Below are 14,859 nucleotides of genomic sequence, written 5' to 3'. Positions count from 1 at the left end.
CGAGGAACTGATAGACGGAAAATTAAAAACCATTCGGGAAGAAATGGGCAAAATTTCTATCACGTTGGGATACTTGGCTCTAAGGTAGATCAAACGGGGAAACATTTCAGTGATAAGGTGGAGAAGTTGGAGGCAGATCTAGGGGGCAACGTAAGAAATTGTATGAGTAGGCAAGATGCTCTAATGGCTGAGACGAAAGAGGCTATTAGCAACTTACCCGTTCGAAAACGTAAACGGGAGAAAGGAGTAGATAAAATAAAGGAACAAGTAGAATCTGGCATTAAAACTGAAAAAAGTGAAGTTAAAAAGCAAATCAATGAAATAAAAAGCGAACTGAATTCTTTAGCTGCACATCAAACCTCTACAGTGATCAGTGTTCCGTGGATGAACCGAGGATCAGTCAAATGTTTTGCAGACGACGGGAAACATCACCCAGTAATTTTTCTAGCAGCATGCAGGGATGGTTTTACAAGGGGAATGTCCGACGAGGTGGAGATAAAATTTGTGAAAGGACATTTGGAAGGTGAGCCGCAATCGTGGGCAAGTACACACAGTGATACGTTCACTACCTACGAAATATCTGAAAGCAGTTTCCTGAACAAGTTTTGGAGTGAAGCGAAGCAAACGCGACTCCAAAATGAGTTTCTGAACGGGCCTGCATTTAAATACGGAAACGGGTCGATGCGAGAATTTTGTAAACGTGAACTTGCGAGATTAATGCATGTGAAACGTCCATTGGGAGTGCTTACTGAAATTACGACGTTGAAAAGGTGGTTACCGGAAAATTTGCAATGGGATCTAGTGCACACTTCTCGCAACTCAGTAGACGAATTTTTGGACTTTGTAGATAAATTAGAACGGGCGTTGAAATTTAAGCCGCCAAGTAAGCAGACAATTAGTTTTCAGAGTGGAAATCTTAACTACGGTCCGAGTAATTACTATGAAAGACATCCCGAAAGTTATCAGCGGAACGCAAATAACAGTTTTGATAAGGGAAACGGTAACAGGTATACATCCAATGATAAATTTCAAAGGGATAATGGGAACGGATACTTTCGTGACAGAGACCGACACCAATAAAGTAGATCTGAGGGACCAGCATCTGGCGAAACGAACAAGTGTAATGGGAGATCAGGAAACTAAGTTTCGCCGCATCTCTGGTCCGGAGATAGCAAAATAAACCGGCGATGAATAGGACGTGAGTAAACGGAAATGTGATAGGTGTTAATAAATCGGCACAAAGGCGTCAGAATATTGAAATGAAATTAGTAAGAGATGATGATCAAATAGGTAAATTTTCAAATCAGGCCGTACGTAAAAGGCGTAATCCTAGGATAATGAACGATAACGATAAAAGCGAAGACGACGATTTAGAGTGTGTGAACGTTAATACAATGAGAGATTCTATGTGCCAAAAGGAGGCTGAGGTGGAGCTGAATTTGGTGGAGTGGGATGGTATAGAAAATTCTAAAGAGGTACTAACCAGAGGTAACGATTATAGTGATGAAGGTGGTGATGTTTCAGGTGACATTGTGACGGCGAAAGTTGTTAAGGAGGTTAATAATCGCGGCTTAGCACTAGTCTCCTCAGCTGTGTGTCTATCGGCGGATACTGGTAAATTAATTTTGAAGGAAGATAGTAATGATGTTTTATGTGCTGAAGTTACGAAAGGTGAAGCTGCTGGTATTGATACTTCAGAGGAAGAAATCTGTGCGTATCTTTCTACTAATGGAAGTCAGCCTGAAATTCTGGCTGGACCTGTGGATCTTGAATGTTTTTTTGAGAATGAATGTGGATCCGAATTTGATGTGCGATCTGAAATTAATGTGGCGCAGGAGCGTGTAGGACAGGAAAAGGTATTATGCTCAGGTTTAAATCAAAATGCAGCGGAATTTAATGGTACTGTTGATTCTGAAATTGCACGACGCTGTAGCTACAATTTGTGTGACGTAACGGCAGAGGATAGTGAAAGTATGAAGGGTTCTTGTATTGGTGATTTGTCGACGGAGGTAAATGAGGTTTTATGTAGCGAGTTGTATGATGTATCAGCGGCTGTTGAAAATGCTTTTTGTGAAGGTGTTTGTAATGACGTGGAAGTAAAAAATAATGCTTTATTTCATGATGATGTTGTAGCTACTAATTTCGATAATTTGAATGGAGAATACAGTGAGTTTGATTCTAACATACAAAGTGATATTTGGACAGAATAGTATCTTAAGGAGGAAGGTGATTATCTTTGTAACTGATTGGCGATGGTATAGTAGAACATTACGATCGTTATTGCCTCATTTGTGGACTCGAGAGAAGTTTAACATAGCGAGAGGTCTGGAAGGGGAAAAAAAATGAAATTGGGGCGGAAGAAGCATTTAATGAATTACTTTGAGACGAGTACGAAATTGAGGGGTGGATCGAGCAGGATATGTGTACTCTAGAGATGGAAGAGAAGAGGAAAGTACGTTAAGAAATAAGTGTATCTGTGTTTAGATTATAAGATTATTTCGAGGGGTAATTTGCAACGTTTTATTTCAGGATTCATTGTAGCTTGTTTGTTGTTTGGTCGCACAAGGATAATTTTTTTTTTTTGGGGGGGGGGGCACAAGGTCTCTCCAATTATAAAGAGATAGTTTAGACGCACATTTGGGTGCGAAGTGGTCGGAGAACTCAGTTATTTGGTGAATGGTACCAAGTCAAAAAATCTGTGCACTTTATGCATATAAATTAGGTTTTTGGGGGTATACAAAGTATTTATTTGTTTGTGTGTATGTGTTCGGCTTAAGTTTTTGGATGGTTTTATGTTAGTTGTAATTTCCAAGTTATAAGTTATGATCACGCCAATTTGGGTGCATGGAGGTAGGAGAAATTTGGAAAATGAAAATTAATAATGCTTACCTAGGAAGACAGATGTATGCTTGTCAACTTATCTGAGAATATTTTGGGGGAATAATTTATTGTTGTATGGGGTAACAATTAGTGTAAGCAACTTCACTGCACGGAATTAAACGAGGGGAGAGATTTGTTCATATTTGTTGTTACGTTTTTTGTCTAAGGGAGTTATTTAAATTAAAAGAAAATATTAATTAGCCGATGAAGTCGATTGGGAATCTGTCACGAGATGCATGTCTCTAGTGGGACTTGAATAATGTGCCAGAATCATTGAATAATTTACGAGCATGCAGATCCTAGGTGGTTTCGGAAAGTGTTTGTTTTCTGGTATCTACACCCGATTCGAAATTCAACAGATTTGTTCCCGAAAAACGTTGGCGATGGAATGCAGAGCCATACACAATTTCGGCGGGGTACTCGGCTCCGAATCTGTGGAGCACCGGTGGAGACTTCGTTGTGACAAAAAGGTTTCTGTGAAAGTGAGCGCAGGGGCGCTAATATTTCTTCATCTCTTCGGCATTTCGATGGACAGTCACTTTTGATAAATGTATAGTTATATTTGGCATTCAATCAATATGCCGCAATTCATAATTTATGTTAGATTTGAGTTTATTTAAGTTTAAAGGATGCTGCATCAACATCACAACAAAAAATTACACTATTGATCTGGCGCTTAGGATATTTATGTTATTGTATTAAGAATTTGTATCTTATAAATCTGGGTGCTACTTCATAACATATATGGCACGCCAACATGTTGTTGAGTGGAGGTGTGTGAGTTAAGGGGCTCCGGAACGCCCTATACTTGCAATGTTAAAATAACGCTTATAAATTACATCTTTCCTCACAAAGTATTTGAGGTAGGAAGTTGAACTTTTTACAGATTATTTATTGGAATATGGGCTACAACTTAACTCAGGGATTTTACAAAATTTTAGTTCAGTTATTAAAGATGATTTTTTTTCAATTGTAATGAAAATTCACAACATTTTTTGCAATTTTTTATTTATATATTCAAAAATATACAGTGTTTTGGAAAAAGGCTGTGTTAAATTATGCAGAAGGTACTGTGTAACATTTACTGAAAGTTTGAAACAAATATGTTTGGAAGATCCTTAGAAAACATGTAATTAGTATGAGAAAATAAAAGTTTTGGGAATCGAGCGACAAAGATTGGATTAACTTTTTAGTGCATTCCAGGTCCATAGGATGGATTATCTTCATCCTCTGCAAACTCCTCCTCCAGCTTCCTCTTGTTCCTCCTCCTGTTTACTCTTGCTTGTATTTCTAGACTCTTTACAGCCCTGTCTGCAGCCCGAAGGCGTTCCTTGTCTAAAGCAAGCATCGCTCGTACCATGTTAGAACCTATCTTCATTCCCATATTTCTAAATACCTTTGGCTTTCCAACATTTCTCCTTTTCTTAAAAGCCTTCAGAGGATTTCTAATAACTTTACTTTTACTCATTATTATACTTCAACAAAACAGAGACTCAAGAAACAGAATTAATTACGAATATTTTCGAGATAACGACAGAGTAAATAAACATGAAACAATCGACAATCACACCAGCGATATATATTGAACCATCACAGGTTAGCCACAACACATACTTTATCTCACATCACTAAAATGTACCTCACGAACACGGACGTTAATAATAACACCATTTGACAGCAGTTTAACAGCGCCACAGTGGGTCACGCCCATGTAGAACACATTTCAGAAAAAATTTAAAAATAGTTGTAGTCTTCGGAATTGAATAAATTATATGTCTATTAAAAGGTAATAGTCTGCAGATTCAGAAAACGCAAAAAAGTAAAAATTGAACTTCTCATGATTTTGAGCCTTTCCGGAGCCCCTTAACGAGCATTCCGCCCTCATTTAAGTATATGGCCGAAAGCGTCAGTCTTCAGGCAGTGTGAAACGAACCCTGTCGCTCAGGACCGCGTGCCACAAAGGACGCAGATTCACCACGAGATGGGGAAACTCACAGGCGTCTATTGAGGCCCAAGCGCTGTAGTGTGCGAGTGAGACAGACGAGAATCTACGTCATAGGGAAACCCCGTAGAAACCGTTTGTGGCTCAGGAGACGTATCAGTGTTAAATATGGCGGACCTAAGATCGGCCATAAAGGGAAACATTTATGAAACCTATTTAATTCTATAGTAGCGCAGGGAACGAAGCCACAGTAATTTTAATCTGCCATCCTCTATAAAATTTCATGGTGATCCTAATAAAACTTGAATATTGATCATATCTATAATAGTTTAGCATTTACTGTTAAAGTGAAATAAACAAGTTTTGTAACAAAGACCTGAAGGCTAAAATCTGAACGGTTTGGTCAATCTTAACGACCGATATTTCATATAGAAGCGCATCACTAAAATGACAAACGTTGTACATATCAACTCTGTAACTTTATTTGTTTAAAAGATATAGTAATTTTAAATTATCAGTATTTACAGTTAAGCATCAGATCATCATTTCCTCCATACAAAACACATTGAACGATGACAGCGTGACACCTTATTGAATCATTAGGTAATAGAATAATTGTTGTAAGGTTTAGTGCATAACAGTCACTTCTGTTCTTTATTTATTTATCGGAAAGCACATTGGTGCAAGGCTACTGGCCGTGGCATTCAAAGCTACGAAGGAAATTGTATTGGTTTTATGTAAAAGAATTTAACGTTTATTATGTAATGGATATTATTGTTACTTTATTTATAATGTGAAAGTGGTCAAGCTTTGGTTATTTAAATATGTTAAAATGTAAAATAATGCAGAATAAGCTGTAGCCAATCGGATGGACGGCTTCAGGAAAGGGAACTGCCCTAGTCGGTTGGGCGACTATCTACAGGGTGTTTCAAAAATGACCGGTATATTTCAAACGGCAATAAACACTAAACGAGCAGCGATAGAAATACACCGTTTGTTGCAATATGCTTGGGACAACAGTACATTTTCAGGCAGACAAACTTTCGAAATTACAGTAGTTACAATTTTCAACAACAGATGGCGCTGCGGTCTGGGAAACTCTATAGTACGATATTTTCCACATATCCACCATGCGTAGCAATAATATGGCGTAGTCTCTGAATGAAATTACCCGAAACCTTTGACAACGTGTCTGGCGGAATGGCTTCACATGCAGATGAGATGTACTGCTTCAGCTGTTCAATTGTTTCTGGATTCTGGTGGTACACCTGGTCTTTCAAGTGTCCCCACAGAAAGAAGTCACAGGGGTTCATGTCTGGCGAATAGGGAGGCCAATCCACGCCGTCTCCTGTATGTTTCGGATAGCCAAAGCAATAACACGATCATCGAAATATTCATTCAGGAAATTAAAGACGTCGGCCGTGCGATGTGGCCGGGCACCATCTTGCATAAACCACGAGGTGTTCGCAGTGTCGTCTAAGGCAGTTTGTACCGCCACAAATTCACGACGAATGTCCAGATAGCGTGATGCAGTAATCGTTTCGGATCTGAAAAATGGGCCAATGATTCCTTTGGAAGACATGGCGGCCCAGACCAGTACTTTTTGAGGATGCAGGGACGATGGGACTGCAACATGGGGCTTTTCGGTTCCACATATGCGCCAGTTCTGTTTATTGACGAAGCTGTCCAGGTAAAAATAAGCTTCGTCAGTAAACCAAATGCTGCCCACATGCATATCGCCGTCATCAATCCTGTGCACTATATCGTTAGCGAATGTCTCTCGTGCAGCAATGGTAGCGGCGCTGAGGGGTTGCCGCGTTTGGATTTTGTATGGATAGAGGTGTAAACTCTGGCGCATGAGACGATACGTGGACGTTGGCGTCATTTGGACCGCAGCTGCAACACGGCGAACGGAAACCCGAGGCCGCTGTTGGATCACCTGCTGCACTAGCTGCGCGTTGCCCTCTGTGGTTGCCGTACGCGGTCGCCCTACCTTTCCAGCACGTTCATCCGTCACGTTCCCAGTCCGTTGAAATTTTTCAAACAGATCCTTTATTGTATCGCTTTTCGGTCCTTTGGTTACATTAAACCTCCGTTTAAAACTTCGTCTTGTTGCAACAACACTGTGTTCTAGGCGGTGGAATTCCAACACCAGAAAAATCCTCTGTTCTAAGGAATAAACCATGTTGTCTACAGCACACTTGCACGTTGTGAACAGCACACGCTTACAGCAGAAAGACGACGTACAGAATGGCGCACCCACAGACTGCGTTGTCTTCTATATCCTTCACATCACTTGCAGCGCCATCTGTTGTTGAAAATTGTAACTACTGTAATTTCGAAAGTTTGTCCGCCTGAAAATGTACTGTTGTCCCAAGCATATTGCAACAAACGGTGTATTTCTATCGCTGCTCGTTTAGTTTTTATTGCCGTTTCAAATATACCGGTCATTTTTTAAACACCCTGTATATCAAAGAGAAACAACCTGATCAGTGGTGAACAGCTTAAGCACGTCAAATCGTATAAGTCTTTATTGGTATTATGAAGAAGCGATATGAAATGAGATGATTATCAGGAAAGGCAAATGGAGGAAATGTTCTGGGAAAATGTAATGCATCTGAAAAGAAAATAGCATGCAAAACGACAGTGCGGCCAATTCCTTTGTTCCATTGTTTGGTATCCTTATCTAGTAGGCGTGAAAGCAGACATGGAATAATTCAGAGACGCGCTGTTAGCATCATAACGGGTCCGTTTAGCCGATACGCAAGTGCAACAGAAATACTCAGGGAACCAAAATGGGAATCCTTTCAGCCAAACCCTGCGGATAAATTTAGAGAACCGTTAATAGAAGAAGACCGTGTGGCCACTAATCCGGCGTCATTCCGCATGTATCGAAGGCAGAATCAGAATAAAATAAGAGAGATTGGGGGACATAAAAGGCATACACACCGTCATTTTCTCCTCGCTCAATACGCGAAAGGAATAGAAAACGAAGTCGATAATATTGATACGATTTACCCTCCGTCATGCACTGTACAGAAGCTTGTAGATTATATATGCAGATGTTAATGATGCGAGAACACTGGAGTGACACGTCCGCAATGTGAGTAGCAGTGTGCAGCGCTGTGACGTTACGAGTCTGGCTGATTGAGCTTGACCTTTCCAGCATAGTCCCAGTAACGTAGCTTTTTTCGTGTTTCAGATCGACACGAGAGAACACCGCCAGATGAATGACCACTAATACTGGACCAACGAAAACGCCCGAAGAAACAGCCTTCACAGAATAACGGCAGCGAAGAATTCCCACTAAACTCTCGAACGATCGCGTTTGATGCACATTCCTGTCCACCACTGCTACATCGCGCTGATCTGGCTTACGTTTACCGCTTATCGCTCACTGATGCCTCTAGATTCATGTGAGAGCTCGGCGGCTGTTAGAGCTGGTTCGCGTTGTGCACATCTGCTCTTTGTTTCAGCAGCTATTCATTACACTTGATTTTCCTATATAAATGATTAGGCGACGATGATGATTTGTTTGGGAAAACTACATCGGGGTCTTTAGCATCTATGGTAAAGTCTAATGAGACGAAGTATTAATAAGTTGTAGCGGAATTCAAATACGATGTTTTCCTAAAATTCCCTACCTGAAAAACACGCACACACACACACGAATTGAGGGCAGAGTTCAAGCAAGATGATATTAAAATATTACGGTAGATATATAATGCTGGATGATCACTAAACAGTATTTGTATGAGTTCGTCACTCTGCATTCTGGGCAATTCACACAAAGTTTTGAAACGCGAACCTCACTAGTCTCGTCGTCAGCTACAATAGAGGAAAGGATTCCATTTCAGTTGAAGCCTGTAATGGTGACAGAATATAAAGTACACTCAGTTAAAAGCCGTGAACTGAAACGCATACCACTCAAGCATCACTAACTGATATGTCCTCTCGCCAGCAGATAAAGTGATGTGTGAATGGCCTACACGAAGACATGTCATTGCTACTTTATCCCTCCTCCATTCTAGGAAGGACGATCTTACGCCAAATGGTTTGTTTCACTGACTGCAGATTATTTTCCAACATTTCCAGCAGTGTGTTCCCGACAAATTTGCTTGACTATTATGTCAGCTTTTTCACTTCCTTGGTCTCCAGCAAGCTCTGGTATCCAATAGAATATTATCTCTCTTGCTTGATCACTAAATGGATACAGGTGCTTGGACAGTATAAAGTATTTTATTTGATGGTTACATATGTGGAATCGCTTGGAAGAAAACAGATTCGTCCGAGAACACTGACCTTAATACCGTACAGATATATAGGGCAAGGAGACAAGCTGACGTTACCTCGTCCTAACAGCTTCGCGTTACAGATTTGAGAAAAGTTATCGTTAATCTAAAAAAATATCAGATGCGATTATCGTGCACTTATTGTAAATAGACACCGTAAAGTTTACAGCAGCGCACTTCTGATATTCATAAAAATAAATAGCCCGAAAATGGTAAAAGATTACTTATGTTCCTAGTCAACATGGAGTTGTCACATGGATTGTATCTAACCGCTGAACGTGTAAATTTTCCCGTCACCTGTTTGGCAAAAGTTGAAGTTTTACTGCACTGTCTTAAAACCACAATTAAAACCAATGGCTGGGAATCACCTCTGACATCTTCTGTATCAAAAATGAGTTATTATTGTAAAGTTACGACTGTTTGGTGCCCCTTCTCCGGGTCATTTAAGATCTACACGTCTGCGAGCAAAGTACCTCTCGCGTAGAAAGTCACTCCTCATATAACCGACCTGCAGTAAGCACCATACGGCACAAATAAGCTGCTCCAGTTCTCTCTGGCAGTGTGAACAGCCTCCCGATACCGTATAGTATTTCTATAAACTAGTGCTTGAGATGATATTATATTGTCTGAATTACCGCAATACATTTTTAAAAAAACTAATAAAATAAAATAAATAAAGGGCTCAATTACAATAAGCTACGTCACAGGGTGGACTTCAGATACACAAGCAAGGCTGGTGGCCTTGTTTCAATAACGAGATTATTCAAAGGACAGTAAGAAAAATGACTATATTAACAGTTGTAGTCGGGAAAACACACACCTTAGGCAACCGAGATTAGAGTAGTTAAAGTTTTATCAAGGACGGAGGCTTCAGTTTAGTAAATCATGTGATCCAGCGTTCAATTTGGTTAAATCTTGTCGGAAAACTGAGAAATGCTCATCACTCTTACAGAAGCACCTATTCAGGCGGTTTTTCGTGAAGGATATTGTTTTCTGACAGTTTCTTTACCTATAAGCTGTTTGGTACAGCACTGTAGTTGGTCTTTTATCTCTGTGATATAGTTTTATTCTTTGACGGCGTCGGGACAATCGCTAGAAAGCCGCGCAGCGCCTCCCATTCTCAGTTTGGTCGGAATTCACTCAGCGGGTAACGAAATCTCCAGTCGAGGCCGAATGAAGACAACTAGGAAATTTGTCGAAGTATCGTGAAAGGAAAATAACAACATTAATTCGGCTACAAATCCATAAACTTTGAAATCATTACAAATAATGTCTGCTTTCTCTTACCTCGGAGCGGCAGCTGCTGTAGTATTTTCAGTTGCTAACGGCTGCTTGGCCAGCTGAAAGGAAAGAAGATTACAGTAATTAATCGAAGTTTCACAACATACAGGCCAGGTACAAGGGATTTTTTTTATTTGCTAGTAAGCGTCAAGTACAAACAATAAACATACCCGAAAAAATAGTACATGTGGTTTTCATTTGGTTAGCAAAAATCTGCCCTTTCGGCTAGAGGCATGAAGAAGGTGGAGCTCAACGGCTTTCCGTTGTAAACAACGTCTGTCTACATATATCATTGTCTGATGCAAGGCAAAGACTACTTACTGAAGTGGCAGAACACTCAAAGTTCAAGCAATTACATTACGGCGGAAGTGGAAAATTGTGTATGTGTTTCTGTACACGCTGTAATTAGTTCTAAAGTGTCTTCTTTGTCAAGAGTTGAACGTTATACGCAACTTGGAAACGAAAATCAACAGACTAATATTTTATTCACTTCAGCTTCACCTACATGATGTAAAGATTCAATCTGCATCGAAAAGACAGCAAGGGAAAGCACGTTGAAACTTGGAAAGGAATTAAAGGTTCGAGGTGAAGAAATAAAAAGTTCAAGTTTGCTGATAGCGCCGTAATTCTATCACAGACAGCAAGGGACTATGAACGTCAGATGAACGGATTGGATAGTGTATTGAAAAATAGGCTAGAAGATGAGCATAATGGAGAGCAGTCGAGTTCAATAAGGTGAAACTGAGGGAATCTGACTGCGAAATAAGACGCTGAACGTAATAGACGAGATATGCTATTCGGGCAGAAAAACAGTTGATGATGATCGCAGTAGGGACGATATAAAATAGATAATGGCAACAGCAAGAAAATCCTTTCTCAAAAAGAAAAAATATGTTAACATCGAATATGACCCGAAGTGTATCCTTACAGGGAAATGAAACGTAGACGATATACAGTTTAGATAAGAAGAGAACAAAAGTTTCTTTTGAGACGGGCAGATCGAGCACTATCCTGAGTTGTGGAGAAAATATCATTATGGAACAATTTTACAACTGGGGAAAGTTTGATAGGGCATCACGGAACATTTAATTAGGAAAAGGCAAAGAAGCCCATTGGGTGGATGGGGAGGGGTGGGGGGGACGGGTATAAACTGTACAGAGAGACTTAGGTCTGAGCACAGTTTACAGGTTCAACTAGATGCAGGGCGCAGTACTTATGCAGAAACTTTCACCTCTGCTGTCGTTCTATAGCTCTGAAATTCTTTAGTGCTAACAAATGTCCTTCTGGTTCTCCAAGCATTTTGTTTATTTGTCCGTATTCTTCTCTGCCTTCTTCCATTTTCTCTTATTTGTACGGCTACTACAGTCAACACGTATAGCTAAACGCTCCACAACAGGGTAGCAATATACCTCGGCCATAATCTCCTCATAGCTGCAGCTGGTTTGACCAGTCGTAAGCTGTGCGCTCAAGCTCTGACTCCATAGCCGACAGCTGGATGATACAGGTGTTGGACGTCATTTTCGGACGCTGTCTTCAAAGTTATCTCCACCTGTTGTCGCATCTGGTCACTGACGTTGCCGTCAGCCCCGATAGCTGCGTGGTCAGCGTGACGGATTGCCGTCCCACGGGCCCGGGTTCGATTCCCGGCTGGGTCGGGGATTTTCTCTGCTCAGGGACTGGGTGTTGTGTTGTCTTCATCATCATTTCATCCCCATCCGGCGTGTAGGTCGCCAAATGTAATAAGACCTGCACCAAGGCGGCCGGACCTGCCCCGTAAGGGGCCTCCCGGCCAATGACGCCAAACGCTCATTTCATTTTTTACTGACGCAGCCAAAAAAGCAGACCGGAACAGACGCCGACCCCCCCCCCCTCCTCCTCCTCCTCCTCCTGCCCGTTTCAAGCAGAACCTACGGGGTACAGATGTGGTGACTCTCCTCACCTGGGGAGTTAGTGGACATCTTGGACACCGTGTTGGATAACGTGAAGGGTGCGTACACAGGAAACTGCTTCCTGGAAGAGCACACATTCCTGTCGTTGTATGAACAGACCGGGTTGCGCGATATTCATAAGTAGGCACCAATGTCACTCGCTAAAGCTGAATTTTATGTCAGCTGTGTAATCGGTTCCCAATTTCCAACACGTCACAGTCAATCAAAGGTCTACTGGAGAAAATGCACCAGTATGATATCGATCAACTACCACGTCAGAGTGATGACATATTTCTAGCAAGATGGAACAAGACTATATGGTGGCCGCTCAGTCCGTGACTCCTTCGCCACTACATTTCCTGGTCCTGGTCGCTGGATAGGTGTGCCGGACAACACGCTGCCCTCATCAGACTCATCTTTGGCTGAACGCGTTATGACTTCTGGTTCTGCCGCAAGTTTCGCGATACAAAGAGTTCAGTGTCATCTACTCCTAATGAAGCATGGTTTTCGACTTTCACCGCCGCCAAGTTTCGTGAGTATAGGACGACGGAAGGTTTGAGGCCACTGCGTAAAGTAAATTTACACATTATATGGAGCCAACCATAAGTTTCTGACACTTAGGTATCAGCATATTAAACACTCCAATTATTTTTCTTTTAAAGAAACAGAATATTGAAATCCTTCAACAGGGAAAAAATTATCTTATAGAAATCACCGTTCTCCCAGACTATATTGGATTAGCATTCGAAACATGTGATTATTTCCTAACAACCCCCCCCCCCCCCAGTATGAATATACACATAATGCAGAGAAGGTCGGACGTGTAGTACCAAGTGAGGAAGCGCAGTGATTACAAACACATTGGGCACATATTCAGGATGACGGCGGCAATGCTTTTAATTTTCCATGGTTTCCGACGGCGGCAGTGCTTTTGGTTTTCCGAAGTTTCCCTAAATCGATTACGGAAAATGATGGGATAGTTTCTCTCAAAAAGGAATGGCGGTTTCCTTCTACAGTCACCAACAATACGTTAAGCCATAATCTTTCTTCCCTTCTTCCTTCCTTCGGACATATAGTCTGACCCGCCACACTCATTTGTACTGCGGGTTGCAGTCGCACTACAGACAGGCGCTCCCAAAATCGGCTCCCCACGAAAGCTCGTAAGCTTGCTCAATATTTCCTCGTTTAGAGAGCTACGCGGTTGGAATGACAAGAGCAGTACAAGGACGCCGGCACGGAAATATGTTCTTACGAAAGATCGTACAGAGACTGTTACGAAATTAACCGCTAGCTTATTCTTCTCCCCGTTTGTACCGTAAATGTCTTTATTTGCAAAGAAATAACAGACATCTCTGAATATCGATAAACAGGCACTTGATTTCTTGTACATAAAGCCGATTACTGTAAAAGCATTTCTAAATAAGAGTATGCCAGATCTGATACTTCAGTTAGTTTTTTTAATATATGCATTAATTTTCGTATGAAAATGGCTAAAACTTCCATTTTTCAAATAGCGTGATTTTTCACAACGCAACATTCCTTCCTCGATTTTGAAAGATGTAATCGCTAAAAATATCTGATGTTTTTACATACGAGTGCTTATCATCTTAGCTTCATAACATCTCCTTACCACATTATAGTAAAATCTCACTATTAGTCAACATCGTGCACCTGATTACAAATGATGTAGTGAAAAACTGTGGTTCCGGTTTATAATTGTTTGTCACGGACACTATGAAATTTCGCTATTACTCAAGCACGCGCATTTTATTTAAAAATGTTTTATAGAAAACTGTGTCTGCGTGTAACATACCCTTCACTACGTTTTAGAGCATATATTACAGCGTACGAAAAGTGATTGAAGTTAGAAAAGGTTTTCAATCTTGGAAGGACACTGATATCGATCCCTGCTCATAAATATGGAGATGTGATGCAATAGTGTTAGTAGCGCGCGTTATGGCAGGTCTGTGCTAATAATAATTCTCTTTGGCTCAACGTCAGGTGCAAATCTTCCAACAACAGTAATTTGGATTATTGTTTTGTTCTTAATTCACAGTAAAATTACTTTTTTAGTTTAATAAGTCTTATTGTTTCATTCCCTACTCTCCTTAAATCTAATCCTACACACGTTCGTAGACCAGTGGTATAACATTTGATTAGGACTCACCTAACAACATATGCGTCACTCTCTGTGTTGGTCTCAGTATCGATGTGCAACGGAATGCCATCACATCCCGACGGGCTCCGAGCCTATAGTCAGAGTCTGATGAGATTATTCTAGAAAATATAATTACTTTCAGTCTGTCATTCGCTTTCTTATTATCTCAAAGTGATCAGTTTCGGGTAGTGCAACCTCTGATCTGAAGATGGGTTAAACTGCGTAAAACGGGCCACTTTGAGATAGTAATACTGCGATCGACAGACTGAAAATAAGTGTATTTCATAGAAATAAGGATCGCGGATCACTCTCAACTGACGTGTCTAGTGTTGGTAAGTTATGATTCCGGATCAAATGTACACTTCTGAAACAATAATA

General features: G+C 40.8%; 1 protein-coding gene across 1 annotated transcript in view; it reads right to left on the bottom strand.

Annotated features, from left to right (window-relative positions):
* Window positions 1–14,859, bottom strand: part of LOC126195328 (RNA-binding protein fusilli) — a 1,033,937-nt gene that overhangs the window by 670,197 nt on the left and 348,881 nt on the right. Inside the window, exon 5 of the mRNA XM_049933898.1 lies at window positions 10,402–10,454. The gene's annotated coding sequence lies outside the window, so the exon portion shown is untranslated. The remainder of the gene's footprint in view (window positions 1–10,401; window positions 10,455–14,859) is intronic.

The sequence above is a fragment of the Schistocerca nitens genome, chromosome 7, assembly GCF_023898315.1.
Source record: "Schistocerca nitens isolate TAMUIC-IGC-003100 chromosome 7, iqSchNite1.1, whole genome shotgun sequence".
NCBI classification, from domain to species: Eukaryota; Metazoa; Arthropoda; class Insecta; order Orthoptera; family Acrididae; genus Schistocerca; species Schistocerca nitens.
The sequence above is the reverse complement of the archived record's forward strand: the minus strand, read 5'-3'. Positions and strand labels throughout refer to the sequence as shown.